We start from the raw sequence: 24,910 nt of genomic DNA, 5'->3' as shown, positions 1-24,910 counted from the left end.
AGTTAAGAGGAGGTTTTTAAATCATAAATGGATTTTGAATTTTATCAAGTATATTTTTATAAGAGAGGATCATGTGATTTTTCTCCTTAAATATGGAAAATTTCATTGGTTGATTTTCTAAGTTAAACTACCGTTTTATTTCTTTTATAAAAGCAATTTGTTCTGATAATTCTTTTTATGACACTGAGTTGAGTAAGCTCTTAGGTTTAATGAGATCATTTGCTAAGATTTTTGCATCTATGTTAACAAAGATGTTCCTTTTGTTAATATTTTGCTGCCCTCTGGGGGTTTTAGTATTAAGGTTATGCTATCCTGAAGAGTAATTAGTAAATAGACCTAGAGTAATTTGTGTAAGATAAGAGTTAATTCTTAATTAATTGTTTAGTTGAGATGTCCTCAGTGAAGCCATGTAGGCCTTGAGTTTTCTTTTAGAAATGTTTTAAATTATTGATTTGATTTCTTTAATTGTAATTGAATTATTTGTTTTCCATTTCTCCTTTTGTCAGTTTTGGGAGATTGAATCCAATAAAACCTGAGAAGGCAGTTTCTACTTTAATGGTATAAAGTTATACATAATATTCCCTTATTTATTTATTTATTTATTTTTATTTTGTATTACCTGTGGAGCTATTTCTTTTTGTAACTTCAAATACTATTTTTTCCCTTTATATCATTGGTTTTTCCACAAGTTTACTAACTCATTACCTTTCCAAATTGGCTTGTTGAGTCTCTTTATTGCATTTGTTCTATTTTATTAATTTTGTTCCTCATATTAGGGTTATATTACTCCCATTGTTTTTGGAGTTCATGTTGCTAGGGTTTTATTATTATTATTTCACTAAATGAAAGCTTAGTTCACTATGTTTTCAGACTTATTTTCTAATAAATGCATTCAAGGTTGAAAACTGCATTAAATACAATTAAAACAGTTCCAGCAATTCTTTATAATAATTCAGTTAAAAATATTTTCTAATTCCCATTATGATTATTCCATTGCCCCAAGGATATTTAGAATATCATTAAAATAAAAATTACCAAACATATGGGAATTTCCTAGTTATATTTTTTTCTTTTAATATGTAAAAACAGTAATAATGTCAAAGAACATTTTATATATGATTTAAATCCTTTGAAATTTTTTGAGATTCTGTTTCTGTTTCACTATATTTTTTTATGATCTATATGGCCTTTAAAATTGGTATTTTTCCATTGTTGTGTACATTATTTCCTATATATCCTGTAAGTCCAAGCTTGTTTATAGTAGTATTCAAATATTATATATTTACATTTTCTGATATTTTGCCTGATTATAAATTTAAATTTAATAAATAAATACTTGTGCATTTTAGCTCATAAAATCTCCTCCTTATCGCTAATTATGCTTTTTGTATTATACTTTTTTCTTTAATATTGCAATAGCATTGACAGATCTCTTTCATTATTTCTATATTATACACTTTTTATACTGTTTTTGATTTCAACCTTTCTACATCCTTTTGTTTTAGTGACTGTTATAAACTGCTCATAGTCTGATTGATGTGTGTGTGTGTGTTTAAATTCAATCTCATAAACTGTCATTTAATTGGAAAATTTCATACATTTATATTTAATGCAAGTACTGATATACTTAGATTTAATCTGCCTTATTTTGTGCTTTATACTCATCCCATCTTTTTATGTTTCATTTTCTGTCCTTTCTCAACATTTTTTGTTTTTTTTTAAATTTATCATCCTAGGTGGATGTTTTCCCCCCTATGTTAGATTGTAAACTACAAAACTGTTTTTAGCTTTTAGAGATTACTCTAAAAGTTACAGTATTTTTTCTTGATCTAGTGACTGCTCATTTTTTCAAGCAAAAATATTATTTCTTTACTTACTTTTTCCTGAACACAGAGCAATAGTACAATTCCCAGACACTCTTTCAGTAGATGGCGTCATGGGGCTGAGTTTCCTCCAATGGTATGAGAGTGGAAATTTTGTGTATCTTCTCTAGGCCAAGGCTATTAAGTAGAAGGTGTGATACAATGTGTCTTTCTCCCTGTGCTATCTAGATGCAGATGATAAGTTCTCAAAGGGTGGAAAATCCTCAAAATCTGAAAAAAATACAATGGACTGGAAAACTGGTTATCTGTGATTTTCTAACAAGACATTAAGTAAGACTATAGCTTGGAATCATTTTGAAGTCCAACAAAATGCCTCACAGATTCAGAAAAAGTCAAAATGTTAGTACATAATGATTGTTATTTGCTGTGTATAGCAAGATTTTTGGAAAAAAAATGTAATCATTTAGCAAACAAGAATATTTGCCAGTTTGCAAGAAGAAGTGATAGGGGATATAGGCAGTACTGATTTTTCTCTATTCTCCCTATCTCCCTTACTTCTTTTCTTTCACTTTTACTAGTAGTATGTTGTTATTTCATGTGTTAATGAATCTCATTCTTTCTGCTACATGGAGAATGGATCAGAGGGGGAGCTGGCATGGAAGTAGACAAACTGAAGAGGATTTCAAAAGGCTAGAGAAGCTGATCATTTAGAATAAGTGGCTACAGAGGAGGGAAGAAATTGACTGATTTGATATATACTAAGGAGGTATATTCTATAGTGTAAGACCCGTAAGTTAATTAAATATGGAGACAAAAGAAGGGATCAGGAAATCAAAAGGATTATTGCCAAGATTCTTATGAGCAACTGGGTTATTTGTGGTGCTGTTTCCTAAGGGTTAAAAAAGGAGAGAGATGCACAGAATCATGGAAGAAAATTGAGAGTTCAGTTTTGATTTACATGTGTCCTAAATTCCCTTAATTCCAAACCCCAACTGTCTTATAGTGCTACCTTCTAGCTGCCTGTACGGTAAAGGAACCAAAATCAGGGAATAACATGTTAACACAAAAAAGAGGAACCAGAGGGCATCATTCCTGATCATGCACAGGGATTGTGCCCATTTGTGAATAGGGATCAATCAGCAGCCTAGACTGTTCCATCAGAATTATAATACCTTTTGTTTGGGAGAAGGGAGAAATGATAGAATTATCTTACATGGGTGAGCAGAGAGGCAGAAATATCTCCTCTGCTATGAAATCTAGATGATTTGGGGTTGGGTTTCAGGGATGAGGGAGGAATAAGGGGAGATGACAAGTCAAGTTTGATTCTGGGTCCCTTATTTGGATTAGATGTGCTGACCTGAACAAAGAAGACATACAGTAAGTACCATGGCAGGGTAAAGATGAAAACTTTCCTTCAGAACAGACCCAATGGAATATCACGTGAAGCTGTCAGTGATGTTAGTAACTGGAACTCTGAACTAGTCTCTAGATATACCTATTTTAGTTCAGCATATAAGTAAAAACTGGGATCTAGTATATTTTTTGAGATGGGCAAAAAATGAAGATGGGTAGCAGTTAGAAAACAAGGGTAGCAGGAGCTTGTGGTACCATGACAACAGGAAAATGGAGCATTTTAAGGAGAGATGAACAACATTTAAACATAACATAAAAAGGAGAGACTAATAATTACATTCTTTGATATTCTGAGTGTGATAAACTATGTGTCTCTTGCTTTTAGCAACAATTAAAACTATAGTGATCTTTATATATTATTTTTATTTATTTCATTTTATTATTTATGGCTGTGTTGGGTCTCAGTTACGGCACACAGGATCTTCGTTGAAGCATTCGAGATCTTCCCTTTTGGCTCGCAGGCTTCTCTCTAGTTGCAACAGGCAGGTTTTCTCTCTCTAGTTGTGGCATGCAGACTCCAGGTTCGTAGTTGTGGCACGCGGGTTCCAGAGCGCGTGGGCTCTGTAGTTTTTGGCACGCAGGCTCTCTAGTTGAGGCGTGCGAATTCAGTAGTTGTGGTGTGCAGAGGTTAGTTGTCCCACGGCATGTGGGATCTTAGTTCCCTGACCAGGGGTGGAACCTGCGTCCCCTGCATTGTAAGGCAGATTCTTTACCACTGGACCACCAGGGAAGTCCCCATAGTGATCTTAGTAAAAGAAAAAGCTTTAGTTTTGGGCTGGGAGTTTTAGCCAGATTCTTATAGCTTAGTGATATTTTTGAATTTGAAAATAATGTAAAGGTGAATAGATTCAATAAATGCTAGTTGTTTCCTTTCTTTTTTTTTTCCCTCCTGGGCAGTAACAATGTTCAGAATTGGTGGGAGAAGAACCTTTCCCATTCTCATTGGTTTCAGACCCTCCCAAAACCTAATACTTCAAGTTCTGCTGATGAGAGGAAACGATTAAAAGGGAATGAACAACTGCCTAAGTTTTCCTTAACATCTGTGTGTCTTAATAAAATGATCACTTTAAAATCTCATAACAGATTGAAATTTATTTAAAGTATTATACTTTAATCAAAAAATCTTATTCCTTCCCTTGAAATCATTTTTTTAATATTTTGATTCGCATTAGAAATTACATGAGTTACATTTATCTCTATTTCTGTTTATTGCTTTCCCACACAAACACAAAAATAACTCCGCTGTGATTACATATTACTGACTGTTTGTAAGGGAGCAAATCTGCTCCCTAGAAATTCTCGGCACAACTCCAGGGAGTAATGTATACACTCTGAATTTTTTTTTTATATAAAAGGTACTTTTATTTAAAAGATATGTGTTATACATATATTGTCTGTACTAGGATTAGTTGAGGAATAGAATTTAAAGTCAGTACAATAGCTAGATAAGTCTCTAAGGGCTTTATCGAAGATAATAGCTCAAGCCACCTTATGACATTCCATTAACAATTGTCTTTGGGATAAATTTTTTAAGCCATCATGCTTTCTTACAGGCACTTAACTTTTATCTGATAAATCATACTTCTCTTTTTTAGCTTCATCTGACTATGTATAATTTAATTTTAAGAGGCAGCTTTTACCATAGAAGTTTTCAGGAAGTAACTTGTAAATTTGAACTAGCTCAAAGCAGCACTTTTTTTTCAATTCATTGGCATTTTTTAATGTTTTTGTGATTTTATGTCTTCCTGAAATACCTAAGTATATTTAACCCAACATATAATGCATCCTCTTTTTTTTTGTTTTAATCTGAATAACAATGATCACATTTCAGTAAGTTCTTTTCTTGTAAGGTATATAATCTTTTTTTTTTTTTTTTTTTTTTTATCCTTTAACTTTACCAACACCCAGGACAGTTTATAGCGTTCTTTGATGCAAGAGACTTTTAGCTACAGAAGGAGAAAAGTGAAGATATATTATACATTCCTTCCAGGGTAATGAGCCTGGAGTTCAGAGTATGGAATATATGCTTGTCTTGTAGGAGAACTTTTTAATTTGTTTTACAATAAGGTAAAATTTGTCTTTCTAGCTATCTGACTATAAAACAAATTTGAAAGCGATATTTGCATGGTGGCCAGAAAAAAGTTATGCTTTTGTTTATTCAGTTAGTTTTTCTTTAACTATGCCCATTTTATAACAATTCATTGAAAATTTTAGAACCCCTGAGTCATGTTGCATAATTACTCTTTCTTGGCACCTATTAATTCTTTACGTGAACTCCTGAACTTCCAATATTTTTACTAAAAGTTTTGTGAACTCCAAGAAAATATACAGATTATATGTTCTGTTTTGTTAATTTCATGACTCATGAGATATGGGTTTACCTTAAGCCATTAATAATCAAATGTCCTTTTAAAACTCCTTATCATTTTGACCACCTTGAAAACTAGATATATTGACAAATTTTATTTGAAACTTTGGTCTTAATTTATCACTTACTACCTTGTCCTGCTTTGTCTTCTAACCTTCTGACCACTGTTTCAGTCTTCTTCTGTTTTGTTTTCTCAAAAATTCCTAAATAGAGGAATTGCTCAAAAAATTTTTTTCCAGTCCTCACTTCATTTCTTTCTGCATTCTCTCTATAGATAATTACATCCACAACAGTGATTTGATAGGCAATGATTTCTTAATTACTGTATACCTCTAGCCTCCCCTTATGTTTTTAGTTCTACACTCTCATTAAAGTACTACTGGGCATATTTGCCATAATATCCTACCTGTATACACCTGCTAATCCTCTTTTCCGTGTCTATATCAACTTCATAAAATTGTAGAAAAAATATTAGAAATACATTGAGGAACCATAGGGACATGCTTTTAACTGAAAACTATAACTTGAATAGTCTTTCCTCTTCCAAACTGAATTTTTAAAATGGTCATATTCTTAGTACCAAATTCACCAAAACCCCCTGTATTCATATCTTCTGCCATTTTTACACGCTCAGTGCACAAATTATCCAGGTTTCTATTTAAGATCAACCCTTCCGCTTGTGCTTTGGATACCATCTAATACCACCGTCTCAGAATGCTTGTTTCTGCTATTTATTGTATCACTTTTATCAGCCTAAGGACTTGTTCATGTCTTAAAGGAAAAGAGCGACTCCCTTGATACCATGTAACTCTATAGGTACATTCTAATCTCTCTGCTCCCCTTTGGAACAGAATTCCAGAGTTGCGTCTACACTCCATCCTGACTACCTTGCCTCCTGTTCACCCTTAAATCACTCCACTATAGCTTTCATTTCCCATACTGAACTGAAATCACTTTTGTCCAAGATGCCAATGAATCTACCCTGTTGAAACAAGCCTTTAGATAAGCCTCTTTCCTCATTTTACTTAAACCCTTAGCAATTTTCAACCACCAATCTTTTCTTCTCAAAGCACTTTTTTTCTCTTTGACAAGACAACACAACACTCCTGATTTCCCTCCTATTTCACTGAGCACTCTATTTTTTGACTTTATTGCCTCATCCATCTTTTCCTGACCTCTAAATATGACAGATTTCCAGGGTCCTGGGTGCTTTCTTTCTATACATACTTCCAAGATGGTCTCATCTAATCTCATGGCTTTAATCATCATTTATCAATAATAATAATAATAATAATAATGTAATGAGCACTATTATAATTAATGTAAATATACTGATGAATTTAATCCTCAGAGCAAAATTAATTTTACTTTGCAGGTAATAAAACTGAGTAGTAAAGAAATATAATATCTTGACTTCCGGGTAAGATGGCGGAAGAGTAAGACGCGGAGATTACCTTCCTCCCCACGGATACACCAGAAATACAGCTACACGTGGAACAACTCCGACAGAACACCTACCGAACGCTGGCAGAAGACCCCAGACCTCCCAAAAGGCAAGAAACTCCCCACATACCTGGGTAGGGCAAAGCGGAGAGATTCCCGCACAGAGGAGCGGTGCCGAGCGGCACTCACCAGCCCGAGAGGCTTGTCTGCTCGCCGCCGGGGCGGGAGGCGGTGGAAGCTGAGGCTCGGGCTTCGGTCAGAGCGCAGGGAGAGGACTGGGGCTGGCGGCGAGAACTCAGCCTGAGGGGGGCTAGTGTGCCACAGCTAGCTGGAAGGGAGTCCGGAAAAACTCTGGAGCTGCCGAAGAGGCAAGAGACTTTTTCTTCCCTCTTGGTTTCCTGGTGAGCAAGGAGAGGGGATTAAGAGCGCTGCTTAAAGGGGCTCCACAGACGGGCGCGAGTCGCGACAGAAAGCGTGGAGCCCAGTGACGGGCGTGGGACGCTGGGGCTGCTGCTGCCGCCGCCAAGAAGCCTGTGTGCGAGCGCAGGTCACTGTCCACACCGCCCTTCCGGGAGCCTGTGCAGCCCGCCACTGCCGGGGTCCCGGGATCCAAGGGCGGCTTCCCTGGGAGAACGCACGGCGCACCTCGGGCTGGTACAACGTCACGCCGACCTCTGCCGCTGCAGGCTCGCACCGCACTCCGTGCCCCTCCCTCCCGCCCGGCCTGAGTGAGCCAGAGTCCCCGAAGAGGCTGCTCCTTTGACCCTTTCCTGTCTGAACGAAGAACAGATGCCGTCCGGCGACCTACACGCAGAGGCGGGGCCAAATCCAAAGCTGAGACCCAGGAGCTGTGAGAACAAAGAAGAGAAAGGGAAACCTCTCCCAGCAGCCTCAGAAGCAGCGGATTAAAGCTCCATAATCAACTTGATGTACCCTGCATCTGTGGAATACATGAATAGACAACAAATCATCCCAAATTGAGGAGCCAGGAGTCAGTGCTGTGCCTCTGAGGTGGGAGAGCCAACCTCAGGACACTGGTCCACAAGAGACCTCCCAGCTCCACATAATATCAAACAGCGAAAATCTTCCAGAGATCTCCATCTCAACACCAGCACCCAGCTTCACTCAACGACCAGCAAGCTACAGTGCTGGACACCCTATGCCAAACAACTAGCAAGACAGGAACACAACACCACCCATTAGCAGAGAGGTGGCCTAAAATCATAAAAAGTCCGCAGACACCCCAAAACACACCACCAGACGTGGACCTGCCCACCAGAAAGACAAGATCCAGCCTCATCCACCAGAACACAGGCACTAGTCCCCTCCACCAGGAAGCCTACACAACCCACTAAACCAACCTTAGCCACTGGGGACAGACACCAAAAACAACGGGAACTACGAACCTGCAGCCTGCAAAAAGGAGACCCCAAACACAGTAACATAAGCAAAATGAGAAGACAGAAAAACACACAGCAGGAGAAGGAGCAAGATAAAAACCCACCAGACCTAACAAATGAAGAGGTAATAGGCAGTCTACCTGAAAAAGAATTCAGAATAATGATGGTAAAGATGATCCAAGATTCTATTTCCCAGATCCAAAATCTTGGAAATAGAATAGACAAAATGCAAAAAACAGTTAACAAGGACCTAGAAGAACTAAAGATGAATCAAGCATCGATTAAAAACACAATAAATGAAATAAAAAATACTCTAGATGGGATCAATAGCAGAATAAGTGAGGCAGAAGAACGGATAAGTGAGGTGGAAGATAAACTATTGGAAATAACTGCTGCAGAGCAAAATAAAGAAAAAAGAATGAAAAGAACAGAGGACAGTCTCAGAGACCTCTGGGACAAGATTAAATGCACCAACATTCGAATTATAGGGGTTCCAGAAGAAGAAGACAAAAAGAAAGGGACTGAGAAAATATGTGAAGAGATTATAGTTGAAAACTTCCCTAATATGGGAAAGGAAATAGTTAATCAAGTCCAGGAGGCACAGAGAGTCCCATACAGAATAAATCCAAGGAGAAATACCCCAAGATACATATTATACAAACTGTCAAAAATTAAACACAAAGAAATCATATTAAAAGCAGCAAGGGAAAAACAACAAGTAACACACAAGGGAATCCCCATCAGGATAACAGCTGATCTCTCAGCAGAAACTCTACAAGCCAGAAGGGAGTGGCAGGACATAATTAAAGTGATGAAGGAGAAAAACCTGCAACCAAGACTACTCTAACCAGCAAGGATCTCATTCAGATTTGATGGAGAAATTAAAACGTTTACAGACAAGCAAAAGCTGAGAGAGTTCAGCACCACCAAACCAGCTTTACAACAAATGCTAAAGGAACTTCTCTAAGCAAGAAACACAACAGAAGGAAAAGACCTACAATAACGAACCCAAAGCAATTAAGAAAATCGGAATAGGAACATACATATCGATAATTACCTTAAATGTAAATGGACTAAATGCTCCCACCAAAAGACACAGATTGGCTGAATGGATACAAAAACAAGACCCATATATATGCTGTCTACAAGAGACCCACTTCAGACCTAGAGACACATACAGACTGAAAGTAAGGGGATGGAAAAAGATATTCCATGCAAATGGAAACCAAAAGAAAGCTGGAGTAGCAATTATCATATCAGACAAAATAGACTTTAAAATAAAGACTATTAGAAAAGACAAAGAAGGACACTACATAATGATCAAGGAGTCGATCCAAGAAGAAGATATAACAATTGTAAATATTTATGCACCAAACATAGGAGCACCTCAATACATAAGGCAAATACTAACAGCCATAAAAGGAGAAATCGACAGTAACACAATCATAGTAGGGGACTTTAACACCCCACTTTCACCAATGGACAGACCATCCAAAATGAAAATAAATAAGGAAACACAAGCTTTAAATGATACATTAAACAAGATGGACTTAATTGATATTTATAGGACATTCCATCCAAAAACAACAGAATACACATTTTTCTCAAGTGCTCATGGAACATTCTCCAGGATAGATCATATCTTGGGTCACAAATCAAGCCTTGGTAAATTTAAGAAAATTGAAATTGTATCAAGTATCTTTTCCGACCACAATGCTATGAGACTGGATATCAATTACAGGAAAAGAGCTGTAAAAAATACAAACACATGGAGGCTAAACAATACACTACTTAATAACGAAGTGATCACTGAAGAAATCAAAGAGGAAATTAAAAAATACCTAGAAACAAATCACAATGGAGACACGACGACCCAAAACCTATGGGATGCAGCAAAAGCAGTTCTAAGAGGGAAGTTTATAGCAATACAATCCCACCTTAAGAAACAGGAAACATCTCGAATAAACAACCTAACCTTGCACCTAAAGCAATTAGAGAGAGAAGAACAAAAACATCCCAAATTTAGCAGAAGGAAAGAAATCATAAAAATCAGATCAGAAATAAATGAAAAAGAAATGAAGGAAATGATAGCACAGATCAATAAAACTAAAAGCTGGTTCTTTGCGAAGATAAACAAAATTGATAAACCATTAGCCAGACTCATCAAGAAAAAAAGGGAGAAGACTCAAATCAATAGAATTAGAAATGAAAAAGGAGAAGTAACAACTGACACTGCAGAAATACAAAAGATCATGAGAGATTACTATAAGCAACTCTATGCCAATAAAATGGACAACCTGGAAGAAATGGACAAATTCTTAGAAATGCACAACCTGCCAAGACTGAATCAGGAAGAAATAGAAAATATGAACAGACCAATCACAAGCACTGAAATTGAAACTGTGATAAAAAATCTTCCAACAAACAAAAGCCCAGGACCAGATGGCTTCACAGGCGAATTCTATCAAGCATTTAGAGAAGAGCTAACACCTATCCTTCTCAAAGTCTTCCAAAAGATAGCAGAGGGAGGAACACTCCCAAACTCATTCTACGAGGCCACCATCACCTTGATACCAAAACCAGACAAGGATGTCACAAAGAAAGAAAACTACAGGCCAATATCACTGATGAACATAGATGCAAAAATCCTCAACAAAATACTAGCAAACAGAATCCAACAGCACATTAAAATGATCATACACCATGATCAAGTGGGGTTTATTCCAGGAATGCAAGGATTCTTCAATATACGCAAATCAATCAACGTGATACACCATATTAACAAATTGAACGACAAAAACCATATGATCATCTCAATAGATGCAGAGAAAGCTTTCGACAAAATTCAACACCCATTTATGATAAAAACCCTGCAGAAAGTAGGCATAGAGGGAACTTTCCTCAACATAATAAAGGCCATATATGACAAACCCACAGCCAGCATCGTCCTCAATGGTGAAAAACTGAAACCATTTCCACTAAGATCAGGAACAAGACAAGGTTGCCCACTCTCACCACTCTTATTCAACATAGTTTTGGAAGTTTTAGCCACAGCAATCAGAGAAGAAAAGGAAATAAAGGGAATCCAAATCGGAAAAGAAGTAAAGCTGTCACTGTTTGCAGATGACATGATACTCTACATAGAGAATCCTAAAGATGCTACCATAAAACTACTACAGCTAATCAATGAATTTGGTAAAGTTGCAGGATACAAAATTAATGCACAGAAATCTCTGGCATACCTATATACTAATGATGAAAAATCTGAAAGTGAAATCAAGGAAACACTCCCATTTACCATTGCAACAAAAAGAATAAAATATCTAGGAATAAACCTACCTAAGGAGACAAAAGACCTGTATGCAGAAAATTATAAGACACTGATGAAAGAAATTAAAGATGATACAAATAGATGGAGAGATGTACCATGTTCTTGGATTGGAAGAATCAACACTGTGAAAATGACTCTACTACCCAAAGCAATCTACAGATTCAATGCAATCCGTATCAAACTACCACTGGCATTTTTCACAGAACTAGAGCAAAAAATTTCACAATTTGTATGGAAACACAAAAGACCCCGAATAGCCAAAGCAATCTTGAGAACGAAAAATGGAGCTGGAGGAATCAGGCTCCCTGACTTCAGACTATACTACAAAGCTACAGTAATCAAGACAGTATGGTACTGGCACAAAAACAGAAAGATAGATCAATGGAACAGGATAGAAAGCCCAGAGATAAACCCACGGACATATGGTCACCTTATCTTTGATAAAGGAGGCAGAAATGTACAGTGGAGAAAGGACAGTCTCTTCAATAAGTGGTGCTGGGAAAACTGGATAGGGACATGTAAAAGTATGAGATTAGATCACTCCCTAACACCATACACAAAAATTAGCTCCAAATGGATTAAAGACCTAAATGTAAGGCCAGACACTATCAAACTCTTAGAGGAAAACATAGGCAGAACACTCTATGACATAAATCACAGCAAGATCCTTTTTGACCCACCTCCTAGAGAAATGGAAATAAAGACAAAAATAAACACATGGGACCTAATGAAACTTCAAAGCTTTTGCACAGCAAAGGAAACCATAAACAAGACCAAAAGGCAGCCCTCAGAATGGGAGAAAATATTTGCAAATGAAGCAACTGACAAAGGATTAATCTCCAAAATTTATAAGCAGCTCATGCAGCTCAATAACAAAAAAATAAACAGCCCAATCCAAAAATGGGCAGAAGACCTAAATAGACATTTCTCCACAGAAGATATACAGACTGCCAACAAACACATGAAAGGGTGCTCAACATCTTTACTCATTAGAGAAATGCAAATCAAAACTACAATGAGATATCATCTCACACCAGTCAGAATGGCCATCATCAAAAAATCTACAAACAATAAATGCTGGAGAGGGTGTGGAAAAAAGGGAACACTCTTGCACTGCTGGTGGGAATGTGAATTGGTACAGCCACTGTGGAGAACGGTATGGAGGTTCCTTAAGAAACTACAAATAGAACTACCATATGACCCAGCAATCCCACTACTGGGCATATACCCTGAGAAAACCATAATTCAAAAAGAGACATGTACCAAAATGTTCATTGCAGCTCTATTCACAATAGCCCGGAGATGGAAGCAACCTAAGTGTCCATCATCGGATGAATGAATAAAGAAGATGTGGCACATATATACAATGGAATATTACTCAGCCATAAAAAGAAATGAAACTGAGCTATTTGTAATGAGGTGGATAGACCTAGAGTCTGTCATACAGAGTGAAGTAAGTCAGAAAGAGAAAGACAAATACCGTATGCTGACACATATATATGGAATTTAAGAAAAAAAAAATGTCATGAAGAACATAGGGGTAAGACAGGAATAAAGACACAGACCTACTAGAGAATGGACTTGAGGATATGGGGAGGGGGAAGGGTAAGCTGTGACAAAGTGAAAGAGTGGCATGGACTTATATACACTACCAAACGTAAGGTAGATAGCTAGTGGGAAGCAGCCACATAGCACAGGGAGATCAGCTCGGTGCTTTGTGACCGCCTGGAGGTGTGGGATAGGGAGGGTGGGAGGGAGACGCAAAAGGGAGGGGATATGGGAACATATGTATATGTATAACTGATTAAATTTGTTATAAAAAAAAAAAAAAAAAGAAAGAAAATACAATGCTGACGTCCATTACATCACCTGCAAATCTTTGGGAATTTTAACTTATTGAATCATGTAACTCAACTCTGGGATCTTTTACATGAAGCGCTTATTTGAACACACATTTACCCATTTTTAATTCAAGGAAAAGGACTACATAAAGACTGTTTATGATAAAAAAGTTATATTCTTTCTTCAATCTTAGATTGTTAGCAACCAGAATCTCCTTACAAAAAAAATTTTTTTTTTAATTACAAAATGTTGGGCCTGTCCGGATTAGGTCAATAATTTGGTGGGCTCAAATGACACAACTCAAACAAGTGCAGCTGTGGCTTTCTCAGTATTTTATTTACTTAGAATCACTGGACTTACCTGATGTTATGACTGCCAATGACCCCTCAAGTGAAGCTCCATCTCAAACCAGTTCACCAATTATGTAAATGTCAACGGCAAAGTCCACTAACAATTCCCAGGAAATAAAAACGGAATCTGGGTAAAAAATATATATATATATATATATAATATCTTGACCAAATTTGCAAAGCTAGTACATGGTAGTTTAGGGTTTCAAATTCTGGCAGTTTGTCTCCCAAGCTGGTAACAATAGCCATTACACTCTATCGAAAGTATATTTACAGTCCTGACCCCTCTTTTGAGTTCCAGAGCCTTATTTCACAACTTTTTACCAAACATCTACGTTTGAAGGCCTCAGACACATCTAAAAGCTAAGCATATACAAAGTTGACTTTTGCTTTCCTCCCAAACCCATTTTACTTATCTTCCCCACCTGCATGACAGAGCTTCTATATTTCTAAACTCTTCTGCTATTCTGTTTCCAGGAAATGGGCCCTTCTGACTATAATTCTCACTTATTCCCAAACCAGGTTCTTTGCCCTTACACCTTCCTCCTCCAGAAATGTTCTTCCCCAAGACTTTATATGACTTGTACTCTCATTTTATTTATTTACGTTTGTGCTTAAATGCTATCTCCTCCAAAATAACACCCCCAGCAGTAAAATAGTTAATGCACTGCCCTTTTTCACTTAGTCTTTTTCTGTCTGGCTGATTTTTATTTTTCTTCATAATACTTATCACCATCTATAATTCAATATTTGTTTTTAGTTGCTTATCATCTATCTCCATTGAAATTAAAATTTTCTCTGTTAGGAAAATCCTGGTCAAATTATTCTCCTGCTTCTCTAAAGTGTATTGCTGGACTTTTTCTAAACTCACTTTACACTTTTTGGTCTGTTCTTGCATTCTCAGTTTCTTTCTCTCCATATCCTATTTATCTATGGAAGTTCTAATAGAAATGATATAATGATATTTTTTGTTATGAGGCTGTTGATGATTCCTCCAGTTAAAATTTTATCCTTGTATTTTTATACAAATCCTCTTTTTGAGCTTTTGTCATGGATTTTTAAAATCATATTCTGCCTAGTGGTACAATATATGTGCCACTGTTTTTCTCCCTCATGAAATTATGTTTAGTTTCCATTCCAGTGAACAAACATTTGTTGACAGACTTCACAACTCCTTTGTGTGGCAATGTTGTCATCATTTATATATCTTCCAAAGGTCTGACATGGTAACTTACATGTAGCAGTCACTCAATAGATGTTTGTGAAATTGATGATTCTTCTGGTTCCTGGAAAAATACACGGGTACTATAAATATTCATTATTTTGAAAAAAATCTGTCATTAATATTATGATAAGGCAAATAATAATGCTCTTTCCTCTATTTACTTTACATGTGTTTTTTTTGTTTGTTTTGTATATTGGGTTTTCTTATAGAAGGAAATGCTTGTAGCTCTCACTGACTTTCCATCATCTACCTTCCCTGGTAGATTGCCTATGGTAAATTGAAAACCAGATGATATGTACTCCCCTCTGAGGTTATATTTGCTAAGTGACCCACATTGAGTAGGTCAGATTCACAATCACTATTAAAAACCCAGAGAAGCCCAGGAAGCAGCGCTTCCTCTGTCTTTAGCATCTGCTTTCCTAATCTTCCTTCCTTTGGCAGTGACAGGCAGGCTACTGGGAGGCCTCCTATGTCCCTTGGACTTGAACTTATACTGACACTAGCCTCACAGATTACTTTGGCATAAATAATAGCTCATTTAGCCTCTTGTGATATAATTTTTGACAAATTATTTGAAGTCTTATCTAAGAGGCAGGAATAGAAATAACATCAGAGGGGGATTTCATTTTATTTGTTGAGCTAGTGGAATCCAGGATTTGTGTATAATCCAAAAATATATGTCAGAAATGTCAGATGTTTGCCCACAGAAACTAACAATTTCTCTTTCTAGGTTTATTATATTTTTCCAAATCTCAAAAAAGTAATAGTTTATTTAATCTACATATACAGTTTCTATTGTGTGTTTAACATAATAAAAACCAGCTACAAATTCAGAATAACACAATTATTGATTATACATTTTTCATCCAATAATTCAGATCATATATCTCATTGTTGGGTTTGTTGAGGAGAGGGTTGGGAAAAATTGTAAAATGTCCCAAGTTATTTGCCTATTGAAAAATAAAATTCTTTAGGCTTTTTTGGTTCTCCTGTATCTTTCATCTCATTAAGAAGTTCCTTGTATTCCATAAATGCAGTCTTGGAATGAATTATCATTTTCACAGTTGTACCACACTGTTGGCTCATACTGAAAATGCAAGCCAGTAAACCCAATGTTTTATCTGTGTCTTTCTTTTAAACAAAAACTGCAGTCTAGTCAGATTTTCATAGATTATGCTTATGTAACTGATTTGTTTTAACCTAACTTCAATACTCTCTTCTGTTAATTTGGGTCCATGATTCTAGGCAACAAAAATTACGTTGAAATTTAATTATGTCACCTAATGCAATGCCACCTGCTTCTGATCTGTATCATCTAAAAGCCTAATACATAACAAGGAAAGCTTCCACCCAGGACTTTTACAAAGTGCCAAATGGGAAAGACATAGGATACAAAGCTTGGAGGAACCACTCCAGACTGATCCCAATATGCATTGTTGGATTACTGGAAAGGAAGCCTCCAGACCTGCTTCCACCCTTGTCCTGGATCCCTTGCTGCCTATTCTGTAACTTGCACCATAGTGACAGAGGTAAAGCAGGAGCTCATTCATGTTACTCCTTGTTCAAAAACTTCTCATTCCTGGAGTTTTTCTCTTCCATACAGCCACAGTATCATTCCATTACCTCCTTCATGATTCTGCTAAAAGGTCACCTTGTCACTGCAGCCTACACTGACGACCTCATCTAAAGTATCAAACATTCCTACCTCACACTACATTTCCTATAGTTTCCATCCTTTTTCTTTTTCTGCAGGACCCATTATTTTCAAACGTGCCATATAATTTACTTATAATTTTATTGTATCATCCCATGAAAATAAGGATTTTTGTCTGCTTGGTTCAGTGTTTAATTTATTTGGCTAAATGGTATAAATAAATACATGAATTAATTCCTGTAATGTCTATAAAATGTGGAGGCATGGAAGATCACCTCATATCTCATGTTTCACTATTATAAGTAAAAACACAAAATAACACATATTGAAGCTTATAATGTACCAAGCATTGCACGAAGTTCCTTACATACATTGACTATAACTACTGATAGCAAAATCTGTGAGTGAATATTTTCCTGATTTTACAGATGAAGAAACAGGCACAGAGCATAGTTTTATTTCTATTACTTCCTAAGATGTGAATTAACATTCAATAGTCTACTTTAAATCAAAGTTAATATTTTTACAAGTAAATATTTAGTAAAAATTTCCCTTGTGGTAAATTTAAAACAATATGTGACTATTCCTGCTCAGTTTTTGGTTTTTTTTTTTTAGTGAAAAATTATGATATTCAGATGAAGTAAGGTTATATCAGGACTGGGAATTTGTGGATTACAGACTATAGATCCTTTCCTAGATGAAAGCCATGTTACTATTGGAATCAGGTAAATTGATGTAAATGTTAAAATTTTTCTAATTTACTTTGTGTATGAATATGAAATAGAATGTGAATTATGCTTACCATTTAATATCAAAACTGATGTCTTTTGGTTATTTTTGTACTACTCATTTAAGATACATCAATTGGAAAAATAAAAGAAAAGGAAAGGATGAATTCTGGAAAAATCAAATGCAAAAGAAGCATAAATTTAGATTTAACTTGGTCAAATTGAGCTATATAAATTGCCTCCAGTGGGGAAAAAAAAATCCCTTATGTAAATATTTTAGGTAGATGAGTTACCTGTGAGATGCTCTATGAAAACATTTTACATGTTTAAATAACTTTGAGGAAAGTCTACTGTCTCTCCCCACTTGAAGGCCCTCAGTGCATTATTATGTCCTGAAATAAGTACATCTGTTTAAACTTGTGTAACTCAACAACAACCAAGATCTAAAAACTTAACCTTTTTTCTTCCCATAGAAAATCTATCCATGTCCTCCAGAGACAGTGTTCTGAGAAAGTCACTGTGGAAAATGCAGGTTTGTCTATGTGAAATCATCTGACCAAATTTAAAATGCAAACTAATCTATTTTACATTAAAATCAATGAAAATACACATCATTCATTCTTTCAGATTCTAGCTCTACCTTGGGTTTATATGGAATTCACAGGGAGCGTGTTTGACAATACATGAGCATGTAAAACCTCCCACACATGTACAATAATTTTCAGACATCAGAGCATCTGCTTAAGTAACTACGCAGATCGTGAAAAAATAACTTCTTCTCCAAAACAAAATTAATCAGAATGTTATGTAGCTAATGTGCTGCAGTGGACAGCTGTGTAGAATCTACAAAAGGAAACAATGGGCCTCTGTGCATAACTGTATTTATACACAGGAAGGTAATATAATGTAGTAGCAACAGCAATGAATTTTGTCAGGAAACCTGGGTTCAGATTCTAGCTCTGCCGAAAATTAGCTGAAGAAACAGACAACTTAACTTCTCAGGGCCTCAATTTTCTAATAAGCAGGAGGGAGTTGGCAAACAAATAACAGTGAGACCATGATTATGTTTAGGCTCAACTTAGGATGGCATTTGAGAAAAAGCTGGTAACTGTAAAGCACTGTACAAATTGAGCTGTTTATTTTGCATGTCTTTTGTTAAGTGGAAAATATTAAGGCTAGTTATAAAATCTGACATATTTTACAAAAGGAAAATATGCCTTCTCATTTTCAATGTTTGACCATACCACTGAGTTGAAACTTTTAGGTAAAATCATTATCTCAATCAAAAATAAAATGTGTTGAAATCTTTTGCTTCTTACCAAATGAATGATCATTTTAAAAATTTGTTCATGACTCCTGTTTGTAAATTAGAGACAAAGAGAGAGAGAGAGGCCATTCAAAACCATTCAAGTATAAAAGATATGTATCTGTGCTAACCCTGCCAACACCCAAAAGTGGCATAATAATCAAAATGAAGAATACAGGTAAAATAATGTTGCAGAAAGTTTTAAATGATGTGAGAATAATTGCCTAGTACATAAATATTACATTCTATCAACAGGAGGTTTATTACTCATATTTCTGCTGGAAATATATTATAGCTATAAAACAGGCTTCCTAGCAGGAAAGGAAGTTATATCTAAAAGCAAAGTGGGAGTCTAAAAACACAGGAAGACTGAAAATAGGGAAAACATTTAATATAATTAAACATAACTAAAAACGCATGTTTTTGGTGCTCCTAAAGAATTCTAATTTCACTTTGTTTAATGTTTTCTATTTACCAAGCCCAGTAAAATTATTTTATGACCCATCTTTGAGTCTTTGTTACATGACAAATATATATTGGTTTGTTTCTTGCTCTCAGTGAACTTATAATGTAGATGCAGGTAAAAAGAAGCTTCAACAAAAAGCAAAATATCTATTGAATTTGCCTGGTACAGAGTTTAAAAAATATTTAAGAGTGAGAGAGTACAAGAGAAAAATAGAGCTCTCAATTATTTTATTTATAGCAATAGTCCATCCCAGATTTTTTTAGTACACTATACTTCTAAATATTCTACCTTACTGTTCATAAAATTACATTAGTGACCAGATACGAGGTTCAGAAAAATGTTCACCAAAGGTAAAAAAATAAAGAACCTAGCTGTGCTGTTAACTTGTACGACCTTCCACAAGTCTCTGGACCTTCATTTCATCATCTTTAAAATAATAATTGGGGGCTTCCCTGGTGGCACAGTGGTTGAGAGTCCACCTGCAGATGCAGGGGACACGGGTTCGTGCCCCAGTCTGGGAAGATCCCACTTACCATGGAGCAGGTAGGCCCGTGAGCCATGGCCACTGAGCCTGTGTGTCAGGAGCCTGTGCTCTGCAATGGGAGAGACCACAACAGTGAGACGCCTGTGTACAGCTAAAAAATAAAAAATAAAAATATAATAATAATAATTGTGCTTCATCTTGGGTTCAAGCTCTGATGTCTTCATTGGAGTGTCCCTAAAACAGTATTTTAAGGAAACTAAGGCCTTCCCTAGGATAAATTTAAAAGTATGATGCTGTTATTAGTGCCTGCCATAAATGAAGAAAACAAAGCTGCTGTACAAAAAAATGCACATTTGCCAAATAAAATGTCTAAGTTGCATATGGCCTAGAAATTCCATGGTTCCATAATGAATAATATAGAACTGCAAAAGTAGTCAGAAATCACTATTACAGGCATGCTCAAGGAAGGTTTCTTATAAGTAATGGAAATTAAGCTGCAATTGAGAATAAATAAAGTTCAGAGAAGTACAGAGAGATAAGAGTAACATTCCAAGGGGAGCTTCAAGACGGCAGAAGAGTAAGATGTGGAGATCACCTTCCTCCTGACAAATACATCAGAAATACATCTACATGTGGAACAACTCCTAAAGAACACCTACTGAACGCTGGCAGAAGACTTCAGACCTCCCAAAAGGCAAGAAACTCCCCACGTACCTGGGTAGGACCAAAAAAAAAAAAAAAAGACAAAAGAATAGGGACTGGACCTGAACCAGTGGGAAGGAGCTGTAAAGGAGGAAAGGTTTCCACGCAATAGAAGTCCCTTCGTGGGTGGAGACTGTGGGTGGCGGAGGGGGGAAGCTTTGGAACCGTGGAGGAAAGCGCAGCAACAGGGGTGGAGAGGGCAAAGCACAGAGATTCCCACACAGAGGATTGGTGCCAACCAACACTGACCAGCACTCACCAGCCCGAGAGGCTTGTCTGCTCACATGCTGGGACGGGTGGGGGCTGGGAGCTGAGGCTCGGGCTTCGGAGCTTAGATCCCAGGGAGAGGACTGGGGTTGGTGGCGTGAACACAGGCTGAAGGGGTTAGTGTGCCACGACTAGCTGGGAAGGAATCCGGGAAAAGTCTGGAGCTGCCAAAGAGGCAAGAGACTTTTTCTTGCCTCTTATTCTCCTGGTGCGCGAGGAGAGGGGATTAAAAGTGCCGCTTAAAGGAACTCCAAAGATGGGCGCAAATCGTGGCAATCAGCGCAGACCCCAGAGATGGGCATGAGACACTAAGGCTGCCACTGTGGCCACCAAGAAGCCTGTGTGCAAGCACAGGTCACTATCCACACCTCGCATCCTGGGAGCCTGAGCAGCCGACCACTGCCAGGGTCCGTGATCCAGGGACAACTTGCCAGGGCGAACACACGGAGTGCCTCACGCTGGTGCAACTTCACACTGGCCTCTGCCACCACAGGCTCACCCCGAACTCCGTACCCCTCCCTCCCCCTGGCCTGAGTGAGCCGGAGCCCCCGAATCAGCTGCTCCTTTAACCCCATCCTGTCTGAGCGAAGAAAAGATGCCCTCAGGGGACCTACATGCAGAGGCGGGGCCAAATCCAAAGCTGAACCCCAGAAACTGTGTGAACAAAGAAGGGAAAGAGAAATTTCTCCCAGCAGCCTCAGGAGCAGTGGATTAAATCTCTACAATCAACTAAATGTACCCTGCATCTGTGGAATACCTAAATAGACAACAAATCATGCCAATTCAGGAGTTGGACTTTGGGAGCAATGATATATATTTTTTTCCCTTTTTCTCCTTTTGTGAGTGTGTATGTGTATGCTTCTGTGTGTGATTTTGTCTGTATAGCTTTGCTTTTACCATTTTTCCTAGGGTTCTGTCTCTCCATTTCTGTTTTTTTGCTTTTTTTAGTATAGTTTTTAGCACTTGTTATCATTGCTGCATTTGTTTTTTGGCTTCGCTGCTCTCTTCTTTCTTTCTTTCCTTTTTTTAAATATTTTTATTAATTAAATATTTTTGTTAATAATTATTGTTTATTTTTTATTTTAATAACTTTATTTTTACTTTTACTTTATTTTACTGTATTTTATTTTATCTTCTACTTTCTTTCTTTCTTTTTTTCATCCCTTTTATTCCAAGCTGTGTGGATGACAGGCTGTTGGTTGTCCAGCCAGGTGTCATGGCTGTGTCTCTCATGTAGGATAGCCAAGTTCAGGACACTGGTCCACAAGAGACCTCCCAGCTCCATGTAATATCAAATGGTGAAAATCTCCCAGAGATCTCCATCTCAATGCCACGACCCAGCTCCATTCAATGACCAGCAAGCTACAGTGCTAAACACCCTAAGCCAATCATCTAGCAAGACAGGAACACAACCCCATCCATTAGCAGAGAAGCTGCCTAAAATTAAAATAAGGCCACAGACACCCCAAAACACACCATCAGATGTGGACATGCCCACCAGAAAGACAAGATCGAGCCTCATTGTCCAGAACACAGGCACTACTCCTCTCCACCAGGAAGCCTACACAATCCACTGAACAAACCTTAGCCACTGGGGACAGACACCAAAAACAAAGGGAACTACAAACCTGCAGCCTGTGAAAAGGAGACCAAAAACACAGTAAGTTAAGCAAAATGAGAAGACAGAGAAATACACAGCAGATAAAGGAGCAAAGCAAAAACCCACTAGACCTAACAAATGAAGAGGAAATAGGCAGGCTGCCTGAAAAAGAATTCAGAATAATGATAGTAAAGATATCCAAAATCTTCGAAATAGAATGGAGAAAATACAAGAGACGTTAAACCAGGACCTAGAAGAACTAAAGAGCAAACAAACAGTGATGAACAACACAATAAATGAAATTAAAAATTCTCTAGAAGGGATCAATAGCAGAATAACTGAGGCAGAAGAATGTATAAGTGACCTGGAAGATAAAATAGTGGAAATAACAACTGCAGGGAAGAATAAAGAAAAAAGAATGAAGAAAATGGAGGACAGTCTCAGAGACCTCTGGGACAACATTAAATGCATGAACATTCGAATTATAGGGGTTCCAGAAGAAGAAAGGAATAAGAAAGGGACTGAGAAAGTATTTGAAGAGATTATAGTTGAAAACTTCCCTTATATGGGAAAGGAAATAGTTAATCAAGTCCAGGAAGAACAGAGAGTCCCATACAGCATAAATCCAAGGAGAAACATGCCATGACACATATTAATCAAACTACCAAAAATTAAATACAAAGAATAAAGTATTAAAAGCAGCAAGGGGAAAACAACAAATAACACACAAGGGAGTCCCCATCAGGTTAACAGCTGATCTTTCAGCAGAACCTCTGCAAGCCAGAGGGAGTGGTAGGGAATATTTAAAGTGATGAAGGAGAAAAACATATAACCAAGATTACTTTACCCAGAAAGGATCTCATTCAGAGTTGACAGACAAATTAAAACCTTTACAGACAAGTAAAAGCTAAGAGAATTCAGCACCACCAGACCAGCTTAACAACAAATGCTAAAGGAACTTCTATAGGCAGGAAACACAAGAGAAGGAAAAGACCTGCAATAACAAACACAAAACAATTAAGAAAATGGTAATAGGAACATACATATTGATAATTACCTTAAATGTAAATGGATTAAATGCTCCAACCAAAAGACATAGATTGGCTGAATGGATACAAAAACAAGACACATATATATATATTGTCTACAAGAGACGCACCTCAGACCTAAGGACACATACAGACTGAAAGTGAGGGGATGGAAAAAGATATTCCACGCAAAAGGAAAAAAAAAAAAAGCTGGAGTAGCAATTCTCATATGACAAAATACAGTTCAAAACAAAGACTATTACATGAGACAAAGAAGGACACTACATAATCATCAAGGGATCAATCCAAGAAAAAGATATAACAATTGTAAATATTTATGCACCCAACATAGGAGCACCTCTAATATATAAGGCAAATACTAATACAGCCAAAAAAGGGGAAATTGACAGTAACACAGTCAGAGCAGGGGACTTTAGCACCCCACTTTCACCAATGGACACATCATCCAGAATGAAAATAAATAAGGAAACACAAGCTTTAAATTATACATAAAACAAGATGGACTTAATTGATATTTATAGGACATTCCATCCAAAAACAACAGAATACACATTTTTCTCAAGTGCTCATGGAACATTCTCCAGGATAGATCATATCTTGGGTCACAAATCCAGGCTTGGTAAATTTAAGAAAATTAAAATAGTATCAAGTATCTTTTCCGACCACAAAGCTATGAGACTAGATATCAATTACAGGAAAAAATCTGTAAAAAATACAAACACATGGAAGCTAAACAATACACTACTTAATAACCAAGAGATCACTGAAGAAATCAAAGAGGAAATCAAAAAATACCTAGAAACAAAGGACAATGAAAACATGATGACCCAAAAACTATGGGATGCAGCAAAAGCAGTTGTAACAAGGACGTTTATAGCAATACAATCTTACCTTAAGAAACAAGGCACATCTCAAATAAACAACCTAAACTTACACTTAAAGCAAGTAGAGAAAAAAAGGACAAAAAAATCCCAAGGTTAGCAGAAGGAAAGAAATCATAAAGATAGATCAGAAATGAATGAAAAAGAAATGAAGGAAATGATAGCAAAGATCAATAAAACTAAAAGCTGGTTCTTTGAGAAGATAAACAAAATTGATAAAGCATTAGCCAGACTCATCAAGAAAATAAAAGGGGAAAGACTCAAATCAATAGAATTAGAAATGAAAAAGGAGAAGTAACAACGGACACTGTAGAAATACAAAGGATCATGAGAGATAATTTTATGCCAACAAAATGGACAACCTGGAAGAAATGGACAAATTCTTAGAAAAGCACAACCTTCCAAGACTGAACCAGGAAGAAATGGAAAATATGAACAGACCAATCACAAGCACTGAAATTGAAACTGTGAATAAAATTTTTCCAACAAATAAAAGCCCAGGACCAGATGGCTTCACAAGCGAATTCTATCAAACATTTAGAGAAGAGCTAACACCTATCCTTCTCAAACTCTTCTGA

Source organism: Hyperoodon ampullatus (assembly GCF_949752795.1).
Source record: "Hyperoodon ampullatus genome assembly, chromosome: 2".
NCBI classification, from domain to species: domain Eukaryota; kingdom Metazoa; phylum Chordata; class Mammalia; order Artiodactyla; family Ziphiidae; genus Hyperoodon; species Hyperoodon ampullatus.
The sequence above is the reverse complement of the archived record's forward strand: the minus strand, read 5'-3'. Positions refer to the sequence as shown.